We start from the raw sequence: 14,673 nt of genomic DNA, 5'->3' as shown, positions 1-14,673 counted from the left end.
GTCCCTGCCTCCAGGAACCTCTGGGCACTGCCCACAGGCCCTTAATACCACCCACATCTACCCCCAGCCCCTCTTCCAGCCACCCTGGCCTTGTCCCATTTACCAAGATCCCAGCTTTCTTCTGCTCAAATGCATTCCCCACTTCTGAATCGAGTGAATTCCTGTTCATCTTTCAAACCCCAGCTCAAATGTCCCCTCCCTTGGGGTGGATGCTTGCTCCCTTGGCCGGCATCACGTCTGTCTGTCCTTCCTCCATCGATCGCACCAAACCGGACACAGGGGAGTACCGGGGAGCGGAGGGGAGGCACGGACGCCTATCGGTTGAATAGCCAGGGAATGGGTTGCCAGCACCGGCCACCCGGAGGACACCCTGGCAGGGAGAAGCGCCGTCTTGCCTTGGGCACATTCAGGGGATGACGGGGTGTGCCTAGCCCGGGGAGGCTTGGGCGGCCCAGACAGTTTTGCAGAACCCAGTCCCACCCCCCAGCACACACGTTCAAATTCACACTGACGCGCATTCACACGCGGGTGGGCATTGTGCCCCCTCGTCCTGGGCAGCTGGGCTGCCCCTCCCCCCAGGCCACCAATGACTCACATCCCCACCCGCCACGGTCTGCTTGGGCACACACAGCCTCCTTTCAGCCCCTCAGCCTCAAACACTAGCTTACTCTTCCCTCCCCGGCGCCTCTCCTTCCCCAGAGCCGGCCTGCCCTCCCAGCCTGGCAGCTGAGCCCCACGGGGAGGCCATGCAGAGGCCTCCTTCCTCTCCGGAGCACAGGGCTCCCTGTCTCTCGTCACCCGGCTCCTGTCCAAGCCAGCCTTGAATGGCTGCCTTTTCATGGCTCAGAGCCTGGCCAGGTGCATTCTGGGCAGCCCTGCTCCCGCCAGTGTCTGCCAGGAAGCTGTCGGCCCTGGTGCTGCTACCACTGAGGCGCGAGAGCCAGAGGGGCCGGTGAGACTCAGCTTCGGAGATCCCTCCCAGGCTCTGGTCAAAGGCCTCCTCACGCCTACAGACGCTTCACACACACCTTCCCGTCTGTCTCCTCACCAGGCCTAAATAGTCTGGCCAGGCATAGATTATTATTATCATTCCCGTTTTCTAAGGGAACAACTGAGGCCCAGAGAAAGGTCAACCTGCTGGTGAGTGGTGGAGCTGGGACCCAGTCCTGGTACAGAAGGGTTAATAACACAATGCACGTCGCGGGATTGCGCTGAACGCGATGAGGTGGCCAGGCCAGGCACCCTGAGGGTTCCTCAAATTGCCACCGCATTATGATGGTCAGGGAAGCAGTTGTAGGTTTTATATTTAGCACCCTTCCTTTTTTTGTTAACAGACCTCCCCCTCTGGTTTGCGGCTGGGCTCTCAACCAGGGCGGGCCAGTCACAGTCCCTTACACCTTCTCTTGCCTCAAGAGTGTTCTCAGTCCAGGGGAGAGGCCTGTGACCTGCACTGGGCCAGTTAGGGCTCTGCCCTCGGGAGTTTCAAAGTAAACTAGGAGAGGGACACCCCTTTTCTCTCTGATCATGGGGGTTTTGAGGGTGTGACTCAACATATTGGGAGAGAAAGTGTGTCACATGCACCCCACGCCCCCTTCACTCAGCAGTGGGAGAGAACAGAACAACACAGAGCAAAACAGAAGCAGAGTCTGCATGGGGCCAGCATCGCGGTTCTAGAGGCCTTGTGGTCAGCAAAACAGAGTCCCTCGCTCAAAGATATCTATGCCCTAGTCCCCAGAACCCGTGCCTATGTTGGGTTATAGGCAAAAAGGATGCAAATGTAACTAAGGTTACAGACCTTGAAATAGGGTGGCTAGTCTGTGTTACCCAGGGGGGCCCAATCTAATCACAGGAGCCCGTGGAAGTAGAGAACCTTCCCTGTCCCAAAGCCGAGGAAATGCAGCAGAAAGGAAAATCAGGAAGATTCCAGGAGTGAGGGGGATTTGGTGTGCCTTTACTGGTTCTGAAATATAGGGAGCCGCCTGCAGCCCCGAGACCGGAGAGAGGTCTCTGTGAGCCCCAGCTGGCAGCCAGCAAGGATACGAGGACATCCGTCCTGCAACCACAAGGAACTGCGTTCTGCCCACGGTCTGAATGAGCTTGGAAGCAGATTGCCCCAGAGCCTCCGAATAAGAGCCCAGCTGGCCAACACCTTGATTTTGACCTTGTAAGATGCTGAGCAGAGAAACTAGCTGAGCCAATCCACACTTCTGATCTACAGTGTGTGAGAGAATAAATTCGAATTGTTTTAAGTCACTAAGTTTGTGGTACTTTGTTACAGCAGCATTAGGAAGATAATATACACCCTAAGTGTGTATTGTATTATATTATATTATATTATATTATATTATATTATATTATATTATTAGTAGTATGTTATATATAATACGCTGCCTTCCCTGATTTGGTTACAGGTGCCAATAATTTTTTGTTGCTGTTTTTTTGTCACCCCCAACTAAAGACTTTTAACTCATGCCATTCATTATTGTTATCTCCTTCAAAGCTTCCCCCCACGGCCTGCTGTCACAGGCATGTAGGAGACAGGACACCTAGAACTTGAGACGAACGCACAAGCTTGAGGAGAGCCAAGAGTGTGGGAGGGACAGGTCCTCTCAGATCTCACAGTCTTTACAGGCTTGAGGCGGTTCTTCCAGAAGGCGCAGGTGGCCTGGCTCTGCCCCTTCCTCACCAAGCTGGATCCTTCCCTTCCCCACAGCAAGGCTGAGGTCAATGGGGAGAAAGCCAGTGCGTGCGAGCCAGGGAGGAATGACTTGTGAAAACTTTCTATGGTGGCCTGGTCAAAGCTTGTAAAGGCTGGCAGGGTCAAAAGACATAGAGGTTCTGGTCCAAGATGGCAGCGAAGGCACTCCTGAACTCACCTTCTCCCACGGACACCCTGACTCTACAGCTACACACGAGCAACTGCCTCTGAAGGAAGTTCAGAAACTAGCTGGGCAACAACTACACATCAGGAGAACGACAAAATATCTACATTGAAAAGTCTGAGATACACTCTCATTACGTACATCACTCCTGGCACAGTGACACGCAATTGCGAAGGATTCACAACTCCACCTTCTCCCCAAGGAGCCAAGTGTTGATCCAACATCCAGCACCCCGACTTTTAAGACTTCCACCTAAAGGATGGGCCCCCCAGACACCTAGCTCTGAAAGCCTACACAGGGCTTGTGTCCCTGAGACCGACCAGACTAGAGCAAACAAAGAAAGAGTTCTTAACTGGCTACCCATCCCCCCCACCCCAAGGGCTCTACTATCAAAATTCCAGTGGCATTTTTCAAAGAAATAGGAAAAACCAACACCAAAATTTGTATGGAACTATAAAAGACCCTGAAATGTCAAAGTAATCTCGAGAAAGAACAAAGATGGAGGCATCACCCTTCCTGATCTCAAACTATACTACAAAGTGATAGTAGTCAAAACAGTGTGGTATTGGCATAAAGACCGACACCTACATCAATGGAACAGAACAGAGAGCCCAGAAATAAACCCACATATGTATGGTGAATTAACTTACAATAAAAGAACCAAGAATATACAATGGGGAAAGGATAATCTTGTCAATAAATGGCGCTGGGGAAACTGAATATCCACATGCAAAAGAATGAAACTTGACCCTCATCTTACACTACACCCAAAGTCAACCCAAAATGGATTAAAGGCTTGAATGAAGTGTAACCTGAAACCATAAAACTTCTAGAAGAAAACATCAGAAGTAAGTTCCTCAATGTTAGTCTTGGCAATTTTTTGGAATTTTTTTGAATTTAACACCAAAGGAAAGGCAACAACAAAAAATTAAAGTTGGGCTACATCAAACCAAAAAGCTTCTGCAGAGCAAAGGAAACCATCAAAAATTGAAAAGGCAACCTACAGAATTGGAGAAAATACTTGCAAATCATGCATCTGATGAGAGGTTAACACCCAAAATATATAAAGAACTCATACAACTCAATAGCAAAAAATCTGATTAGAAAGCAGGCAAAGGAACTGAATAGACATATTCTCAAAGAAGACATCCAAATGGCCAACAGGTATGTGAAAGGGTGGTCAACATTACTAATCATCAGGGAAGGGAAAAGCAAAGCCACAAAAGACAAGAGATAACAAGTATTGGTGAAGATTTGGAGAGAAGGGAACCTTTCCTTGTGCATGTTTGGCAGGAATGTCAATTGGAGTAGCTGCTATAAAAATAATACGGGGCACCTGGCTGGCTCAGTTGGTAGAGGATGCGACTCTTGATCTAGGGGCTGTGAGTTGAGCCCCACATAGGGCACAGAGGTTACAAAGAAAGAAAGAAAGAAAGAAAGAAAGAAAGAAAAAAGAAAATGGAGGTTTAAAAAAAAAAGTGAAACTACCATATGATTTAGCATTCCCACTTCTGGTTATACATTCAGAGGAAATGAAAACAGGATACCAAAGAGATAGATGCACGCCCATGTTCTTTGCAGCATTGTTCACAATAGCCAAGTTATGGAAACAACCTAAGTGTCCATCAATGGATAGGTGGACAAGAAATATGTTCTATATATACATATATACACACACGTATATGTGTATACACACTCACACACACACACAGGAATATTATTCAGACATGAGAAAGAAATTGTGCCATTGTGACAGCATGGATGGAACTTGAGGGCACGACACTAAGTGAAATAAGCCAGACAGAGAAAGACAAATACTACATGGTATCGCTTATATGTGGATTCTTTTAAAAAAATTTTAAAAATGTTTGTTTTTGAGGAAGAGAGAGAGAGAGAAAGCATGAGTGGGGGAGGGACAGAGAGAGAGGGAGACACAGAATCCGAAGCAGGCTCCAGGCTCTGAGCTGTCAGCACAGAGCCCGACGTGGGGCTCAAACCCACGAACCGTGAGATCATGACCTGAGCCAACGTCAAACGCTTAACTGACTGAGCCACCCAGGCACCCCACTTACATGTGGATTCTTAAAGAAAGAAAAAGTCCAACTCAGAAACAGATAGAAAACAGAGCCAGGGGCTCCATGGAGCAGAGGAAGTAGGGAGGGGTTGGTGAAAGGGTACAAACTTGCAGCTATAAGATGAATAAGTTCTGAGGATCTAATGGCGAGGATAGTAGAAAACACTGTATTGTATAATTGAAATTTACCAAGACAGTAGAACTTAAATTTTCTCACCAAAAAAAAAAAAAAAGACAAATATGTGAGGTGATGGATATGCTAATTAACTAGATGGAGGGCAGCCTTTCACAATGTCTACTATATGAAATCGCCGTGATGTACACTTTAAATATCTTACAATTTTATATTGTCAATTATACCTTAATAAAGCTGAAAAAAAAAAACCATGGGAAATCATGATTCAGAGGAAGATTTGTAGCAACAGGACAGGAAAGGCTGGTGTTTTACTATATGCAGGGATCACCCAGATAGAAAAAACAGGAAGGCCCAAGGAAAGAAATGACACAAAGGGAATGAGGAAGCCATTCTCAAAGGAGATATAAAGCTAACTCATAGACAGATGGGAAAGAAATAAAGAGGAGGTAGAAGGAAAGAAAGGAGGAAGGAGGAAAAGAAGAAAAGAAGGAGGGAAGGAGGGAAGGAAGGATGGAAGGAAGGAAGGAAGGGAGGAAGGGAGGAAGGAAGGAAGGAGAGAAGAAAGGAGAGAAGGAGGGAAGGAGGGAAGGTGGGAAGGAAGGAAAGAGGGAGGGAAAGAGGGAAGGAAGTAAGGAAGGAGGGAGGGAGGAAAGAAGGAGAGAAGAAAGGAGAGAAGAGAGGAGGGAAGGTGGGAAGGAAGGAAAGAGGGAGGGAAAGAGAGAAGGAAGAAAGGAAGGAGGGAGGAAAGAAGGAAGGAAGGAAGGAAGGAAGGAAGGGAGAGAAATGCCATTTTCTCTTGAAAATGCCTGGAGATAATGGCATCTGATCTCCTAAGTTGCCCACCTCGCCCTCCTGCAGCTGTAACCTGGTCCCCCCTCAGTTTCTTCTGGAAAATCTCAAGGCACCATCAGCATTTTTTGTTGTTCCCAGTGGGTCTTTAATCAGCTCTCTGGAGCCATGTTTTCCAGAACCTACATCTAGGGCCAAAGTTCCTCAACGTGCTGTTCACCTTGCCCTGACCTGCCCCCCCCCCCCCCCCCCGATGCTCACAAACATTGATTGAGCAATGAGGGCACACAGGCTGCCAGGTGCTGGAACAGGAATGAACATTTCTTAGATACAACACCAAAAGCATGATTCATAAAAGAAAAAAAATTGATAAACCATACTTCATCAACCTAATTTTTGCTCTTTGAAAGACATTTGGAAAAGAATCAGCAGACAAGACAGAGACTCGGAGAAATTATTTGCAAAGCAAGTTTCTGATAAAGAACTTGCGTGGTGAGTACAGAAAGTACTCTCAAATGGAAAGTTAGAAAACAAACAACTCTATGAAAAAAAAAATGAAAGATTTGAATGGACTTCTCACCAGAGGAGATCTACAGATGGCAAGGAATCACATGAAAGACGTTCAACACCATTAGTCATTAGGGGAGTGTGAATTAAGATCACAATGAGAGACAGATCTATCAGAATGTGTTAGTTAGCAAGACTGACCATGTCAAGTGTTGATGAGGACACGGAGCACCTAGAACTCTCGTGCGATCATGGTGGGAATGTACATTGGTGTGTCAACTTTGGACAACAGTTGGACAGTTTCTTAATCAGTTAAACATACCTACCCATAACCCGGCCATTCCACTCCTAAGTATTTACCAAAGAGAAACATGTCCATACCAAGACTTGTACATGAATGCTCACAGCAGCTTTATTTTTAGTAGCTAAATATACCAAAGGTGGTATATCTGGACAATGCAATTCTCCATAATAAAAAGAACTGAATTACCAGCACATACCATAGCAGGGATAATTTCAAACTAATTATGCCAACTGAAAGAAGCCAGACAAAAAAGAATACATACTGTATGATTATAAGTAAAAAATTCTAGAAAATACAAACAAATCTACAGTGACAGAAAAATAAGTTGCCTAATGATGGGGGAGAGGTTGGGGGGAGAGATTACAAGAGAGCACGAGGAAATTGTTGAAGGTGATGGTTTCTCACTCTCTTGCTCATGGTGATGGTTTCATGGATGCTCCCATCTATCAGAGTTTATCACCGTGTACGCTTTAGACACATACAGTTGATTGTACGTCAGTGATACCTCAGTAAAGCTGCTATTTATTTCTTTAATTAAAAAATTATTTTATTTTATTTTAGAGAGAGAGTGCCAGCAGGGGAGAGGCAGAGAGTGTGCATGAAAGAGAGTGAGAGAGAGAGAGTGAGGGAGAGAGAGAATGAGAGTGGGGGAGGGGCAGAGAGAGAGGGAGGGAGAGAGAGAGAGAGAATGAGAGTGGGGGAGGGGCAGAGAGAGGGAGAGAGAGAATGAGAGTGGGGGAGGGGCAGAGAGAGGGAGAGAGAGAATGAGAGTGGGGGAGGGGCAGAGAGAGAGGGAGAGAGAGAGAGAATGAGAGTGGGGGAGGGGCAGAGAGAGGGAGAGAGAGAATGAGAGTGGGGGAGGGGCAGAGAGAGAGGGAGAGAATTCCAAGTAGGCTTTGTGCAGCACCAAGCCTGAGGAGGGGCTCGAACTCAACAGCAGAACCGAAATCAAGAGTTGGACCCTCAACCGACTGAGCCACCCAGGCACCCCTGTTTATTTATTTTTAAGTAGGCTCCATGCCCAATGTGGGACTTGAACTCATGACCCGGAGATGAAGAGTCGCATGCTCTACCGACTGAACCAGCCAGGAGCCCTGAGCGATTCCTCAGTAGAACTGTTAAAAGGAACCAGAGACCAGCTACGCACAGGCTCTCCCTGAGGGAACCTGTAGTTTGAGGGGAAGGCAGGCAGTGGACACCCAGGGGCGGCCACAGCCGGGAGTAACCTCAGAGTGTGGGGAGCTCAGGACGGGGCCCTGAATTGAGACCTACAGCCCTGGTACCCAGGAGACTCCCGCAATTCAGGTTTGACCCCCACCTGGCCCAGACAGGACACTGCGGGGAGCAGCCCGGGCCCTCCCTACCCCCGCGGAGTTCACGGGCAGGGACCCCACAGTGTGCCTGTAGATGACGGGGCGTCAAAGGATCTTGGGAAGCAGGGACAGAGAGGGGTCAGGAAAGTCCTCCTGGGGCCTAGGCAGGTAAGGGAGGCGGAGGCTGGAGCAGAAAGGTCAGGCAGAAACCTGACCCCGTGTCCCCTGGGGGTGACCTTCTCCCCAGGGGCCTGCAGAGTCTTCCTTCCTTGAAGGCGCGGGCCCTCCCCCATCTCAGCCTGGGGTCTGCGCAGCCTGCGCGGCCCCCACCCCCTCCAGTGCCCGGCTGCGGGTCTCACTTCACCCCGCCCCCCTCAGGGCGGGGTCTCAGAACCCAGGGCTCTGCCCGGAAAGTGGTAACGCAGAGGAGGTGGGATGCACATCTCGAGGGCTGTGCCCCTGCCTCACCAGAGGCCCCAGGCCGCTCTGGTCACTGTGGAAGGCCATCCCTCAGCCAGGGACAAGGGACTGGTATGATCCTGTCCGCGGCCGGGAGGTGAGAAGTGTGGACGGTTGAACGGCACCAGGTGACAGGCAGTGAGGAAAGAGTGGGCCAGACGGACCCTGGGGGGCCTCTCCACCGCGCCGGCGTCGCCAAGAGAGCTGGGTGCAGACACAGGAGTGCCACACGCCAGAAAGGTGTCTGGGCTCTGGGCAACTGCCTCCCTGTGGGGCCCCTTGGCCGTCTTCGGGGCGCAAGCTTCGGACATTGGAAGGGACGAGGCCGTAAGGGCAGCCTCTGTGGAACAGGCCACCAAGAGTGTGGTGCTGACTTCCCCGGACCCCTCTGAGGTAAGCCCGCTTGGGAAGGTGACACCCCACATCCACACCTGCTTGACCCAGGGCGCTTTCAGCAGGGTAGGGAGGGCTTTTCACCCCATCCTCACGGGTGGACCTCCCTCTGAACAGCCTTGGGTTCCCTGCAGGAGACTGAGCTGGTCTACTCCAGGGCCCAGGGAGGCCACATCTTCAGGGGTCCTCCTACCCCCTCCTGCCCTCCCCATCAAAACGAGGAAAGGATACCCTGATGGAATCATTTTTCCTTTGACCGGAAGCTTCTCTCTGGATCTGTGGCTCAAGCCGCTTTTGCCCAATCGTGGACTCTAGTTCTGAATCTCAGCTTGGTCTCAGGCTGGGTTTAGACACAGGATGCCATCTGTCTGCCAAGACTTCATGGAGCCAGAGACACCCGGGGAGAAGGAAGAGTACAGGCCAGGAGGCGCCCGCCCCTCCCCTCTACTTGGATCCTCCCGTCTCGGTGTGGAGTCCCCGGTGCCCTCCTTTCCCGAACTGTCACCAGACTGGAGCGGAGCCCTGGGTGATGAGAGGAAGGCCCAGAGGACCCATGGTCCTGGGGACCATGATCCTGGAGGCTGGGACCCGGGATCTTTAACATGGGACCGCCATGTCAGGTGTGAGGAGTCACTGGTTCTGACGTCAGAGAACCAACAACGGAGAAAAGAAAACCCAGTCGTGGGTTCGATGCTGCAGAAGTCGACCAAATGGAGCTTGAGTGAGGGCAGAGTGAGCCCCGAGCCACCTGCTCCAGGGCACAGAGGGGAGAGGCCAGAGTTGTCCCAGGCGGGGCATATTTCAGTGCCTGCCTGTCCCCACCCTAGCCAGCAGTCACAGAACCTCACATCCTGCCGGTAAACTTTTTTATCAGCCACACCATCGTGCAGGAAAAAGAAGGAGGTATGTTTCATGCCCGGGCCAATGTCTGAGGAGTTGCATTTAACGGTTAACTATGACCTTGAACTTTTTGGTCCGGTTTGGTCTGCAGGTACTCCTGCCTTATGGTGACCTCAGAATCCTGGCGGGAACCCTGACCCTCATGGCAGAGGCTGTGGGGTGAGTCTAGTCCCCCAGCAGAGCCCAGGGCTGATCTGACCACCAGTTTGGCACTGTGACGTCGCCGTCTGTCCCGCCTTTACTCCCATTGCTGATTTCCCCTCCACCTGGCCTCAAGGTCACCTCACTTGTCCCTTCCGAGGCTTGTAGTTACACATATCACAGAGGGGACTCTCACCACGTTGAAGTAACAATGAAGGTGGAAACTTGTTCTCACAAGAGTGACGGATGGAAGGGTCTGGAGCTTTGCTGCTAAAGAATCAGAAGGGACCCAGCTACATGACGTTTCCCTAGAAGGACCAGAGGCAGAGCCGCTGGCGTTGAGACACTTCCCGCCGGCAGCCAGGGTAAGCAGCATGTGTGCGTGTGTGTGGGGGGGTGACTGCACCACACACGCTTTCAGAGTTGCTCAGCCACTAACCGAAGGTGGGTTTGGAAGGAATACTGGGGACCGTGTGGCAGAGCAGCCAAAGTGGAAGCGACGAGGGCCACTGTTTCACTCTCAAATCTTTTGGTTGCTAGTGACACCCTCAACCTTGAGAGTCATTAGGGGGAAAAGGCAGGATTTATTGGGCCAGATAAGCGGAAAAGGTCAAGGTGTGGCTGGAGACAACTGCTACCAGGGAGCCCGCCTGGCCAGCGTCACCTCCGCCCCTTCCTGTGGTGCCTCCTTCTCTCGTCCTGCAGATGGGGACATGGCCACTGGCATCAGCTTTGCGGCCTCACCAGATAGGGGTTCGGGGCTCCGAGTGGCGCGTCAGTCCATCTCCCACCCTGTAAGAACCTGGAGAGGCGGGTCCGGGCAGTGAATGGGAGTTGCCCTTCGGACCATGTGGCGGGGGGACCCGCCTCCCGCTGGGAGGGAGTCATCCCAGGCCGCCCAGGGCAGCACCCCAGGGATGGCCTGGAATCAGAGGCCCCCACAGATGGGGCCTGCAGGGTGCCGCGGTGCCTTCAAGCCCATCTCCGGGTGTGGGTGTCGGGTGTCCCGCCATGCAGCCCCCAGAGCCCCTGGGTCGCGCCCTCGGACCAGCTGCGGCCCTGCACATTCTTAGTAGTTGATTTTCCCCGAAGCCTCGTGATGAAAATGCCACTCCCGCCATTTCTTCTGGGGGGGTGGGTAGGGGGGGTCAGGGGGTGCTCTCCACAGCCACCTGAACATCATCCATTTGCCTGGGTGCTGCCTCACTCTGCCGCTCAGAGGAGGGGCTGGCCCAGCCCGGCTCAGCCCCCTTTCCCTCGCTGTTTCCATGTGCTCCTTTGGGGATCCCACAAAATCTCAGAAATCTCCTCCTCTTTTGCCTGGTTTTTGTGTTTTTCCGCCTGCCGGCCGCTCCACACCTTTAGTAGAAGGGGGTTTCTGGCCACTGATGCCTTCCTTGTCCAGGGTTTGCTCCCCACTGTCCCCTGGCCCCACTGCCTTGGGCCCCCTGGCGTCCTGTCTGTGATGCTCTGGGCACAGAAACAGGCGTCCCCCAAAGTGGCCCAGCAGGAGACTCTCAATGGCGGCTCCAGCTGGGTCCCCACACCAGGTCATTAATGGACCCTCAAGCCGCAGGGCCAGGGGGCTCCCCTGAGGCCCTGCAAGCCCTCTGATCACGCGGCTCCCCGGGTGGGCCGTTGAAGACTGGCCTTGGGAATGGTGCTAGCGTTCCTCACCTCACACCCCAGCCTGAATCTAGGCTCTATGCCCTGCCTTCTGCCCGTAAGCCCAGTGTCCCCAGGAAACCCTGGGTGCGGCCCCTCCGGACCTATAAAGTCCCTGAGGCCCTCTGCCTGGCTTCTCCCTAGAAGATGCTGCTGCCCGAGTTCAAGCCTGGCCTGGGCAGCATCCAGGGACCTGCCAGTGTGACGAGGGCCCCTTATCTCTTCTCAGACCTGTCGGTGCCCCGCCCTGACCACAACACCAAGTCCTAGGAGTCCGACTGTGTATCTAGTGAGTTCTCACTCCCGGGGAGTGGTGACTGCTACCCGTCACTGGCAGGCAGAGCAGCGCCCTGTCGTTAAACAGGTGGGGCAGGTGCGTCTCTGGGCAGCGTAGGTATTGGAAGTGTGAGCGGCAGGAGCGTGCCAAGCGGCAAGGTCCAGGCAAGGCACACCCAGGGTAACCCGGTGTCGTCCCTCACTTAGCGCGTAATCCACCAGGAGCAAAGGCTCCGGGCTGGCTCCCGTAAGGCGAAGGCCTGGGTGCGAGGCGATGTTAGCACTTTGGGCCGACGCCAGAGACCTGAGGTGGTGTAGACATGGGTGTGGACGGAGGCTTTCGGAGCGGCTGCTGCTCGCCCAGCACGCATGCCGCCATTCGGGCTTGTCTTTGTCGGGGGCACCCGCCCTGCACCTGACACTCTGCCTCTGACTGCCCTTCTTTGCACACCCCTGCCGGCCGTCTTTCACAAGCAGGGGGGCGGGGTGGGGGAGGGGAGAAGCCCCGGTCTGTAGGGTTTCCCAGCTTCTGCGGTGTGTTTGTTCCCAACACGGCCAATTCCAGGCTGTGGAAATGATATCCGTGAACAGTCAGGGAGAGACGCATAGCGGCTGTCATGTCCTATTTCCCCCAAACGGATACAACAGATGTAAGTAACCGCCAGGACATAGACGATGGTAAATACAGTAAAACAATTAGGAAGGGATGAGTTTTGAGTATTTGTTACTTTATTTAATTTGAGAGAGAGAAAGCAAGCATCAGCCAGGGAGAGGGGCAGAGAAAGAGAGAGAGAGGGAGGAGGAGGGAGGGGGAGACAGAGAGAGAGAGAGAGAGAGAGAGAGAGAGAGAATCTCAAGCAGTCTCCATGTTCAATGCGGAGCCCAACTTAGGGCTGGATCCCAGGACTCTGGGATCATGACCTGAGCTAAAATTAAGAGTTGGGCGCTTAACCGACCGAGCCACCCAGGTGCCCCTTACCGTTTATCAAATCGAATTTATTGAATTGTAAGTTTAGATAATTTAAAATTTTCTGTTAGCCGTTATGTTTGACAGCAGCTCATAGAACCCATGAAAATTTAGGGAGCGGCCCCTGTGAGCTGACACAGGCTGCCGCGGGCCCGGGTGCCAGAGGAGGGCCTGGTGGACCCCTTGCCCCCCCCCCCCCCCCGCTGGCGCCCCTCAAGATCACTGCCCCGAGGCCTTCGCTCCGTCTCCCCTCTCTGAGCTCATGCTGTGCCCTGCCCCCTCTTCCCTCTCCAGGACGTCTCCCGCTGACCTCAGTGCCTTCGGCAGCCTTTCTTGGTGCCAGGCCGACCTCCTCCGGCCCATCGCTCTGGGGCTCCTGTTCCCCGGAAGGTGGTCTCGGCAGCCCTGTCCTGCCAGTGACAACTGCCCAGCGTGCCCTGCTTTCCTCCGGGGTCCCTGTCCTCCTCCCCTGAGGGCGTCTCCTGCACCAGCCCCTCTTCTTTCTCTCAACCCCCCTTCTGCCCTCAGTTTCTTATTTCTCTAGTCCCCTCCTCTGAAAGCCCGTCCGCTCCGGGTCCTCAACTGTCCCCTTAGACCGGGGACTCTGTGTAGGTCGCTCGAGGGGGCACTTTCAGCCCCACAACCTCCTCCAGAAAGTCTGCCCCTCACTTCCCTGCGGCGCTGGTGCTCCGCCCTGGACTGTGGCAAAGGTTGGGAATTCTCCGTAGAAGATGGGTAGCGACTCGGGGGGCAGGGGAGCCGGGTCTCCACAGTGTTGCCCCCGCGGTATCCATGCGGCCTGCGGGGCCTGGGGCTGACACTAGGCCTTCCTCGAGTGCACACCTGAGGTCATAGCCGGCAGAGGCAGAAGTAAGACAGGACCTCCCCGCGGCCCCTGGTGACTGTCTCCCCTGCCTCTCAGCTCCTTCCCCCATGTGCCCCTTAGACAAGACCCCGGCAGCGCTTACTAGAACCCCTGCTCCTCTTGTTTGGATTGACCAGCCGGGCCTTAATCCAGGAACCCTAGAGACACTCCGCCCGCCCAACCGTAGGAAAGGCACACGTCCCGGGCTTGCTCTCTCGTTCGGCTGGCACCCCACCACGACCTCCCTGCCTGACCTCCCCAGGGTCAGGACCTGTAACAACTTCTCTATTTCACTTTCTCTTGCTGTTGCCCCATTTAACAGTTTTTTAAAAACTTAAAAATTTTATTTTAGAGAAAGGGAGAGAGTGTGAGCGGGGGGGGGGGGGGGGGAAGGGACAGAGGGAGAGAGAGAGAGACAGAGAGAGAATCTTCAGCAGGCTCTATGCTCAGTGCAGAGCCCAAGTGGGGCTTGATCCCACAACCCTGGGATCATGACCTGAGCCGAAATCAAGAGTCAGACGCCAGGCTGAGCCACCCAGGCGCCCCAACAAATGTTAACAAAATCACCACATTCCACGTCCGGCCACAGAGTAGCGCCCCAGGATGTTTGTTGCGCTGAATCTAAATGTTACTCCCCAGCGGAAAAACAACCTTGAAAGATTTGGCCCTGAGGAGGGAGGTAAGTTCCGAACGCCTTCAGTGTGGCTGATTGTTCGGCCCATGCCCTGGGTCTGTTCACTTTCCCCGTATCCCCATCTGTCCACGTGACCTTCTGGCCATGGCTGTGCGGCCTGCTTTGGCCAACGGGTGAAGAGTAAGCACGAGGCAGGTAGAAACCTGGGCAGCACGTGGGCCTCATCTTACGGCAGTTCGAGCCCTGAGACCGCCCGTGAACGAGCCCAGGGCTAGCTTGCTGCGGGAGGACAGGCCTCATGGAGGAGAACTCAGGACCCAGCCAACGGCCAGCTGTCGGACACGAGCGAGGCCCTTGACTGCCCTCTG

Source organism: Prionailurus bengalensis, chromosome C1, assembly GCF_016509475.1.
Source record: "Prionailurus bengalensis isolate Pbe53 chromosome C1, Fcat_Pben_1.1_paternal_pri, whole genome shotgun sequence".
NCBI classification, from domain to species: Eukaryota; Metazoa; Chordata; class Mammalia; order Carnivora; family Felidae; genus Prionailurus; species Prionailurus bengalensis.
Note: the sequence above shows the minus strand (reverse complement) of the source record.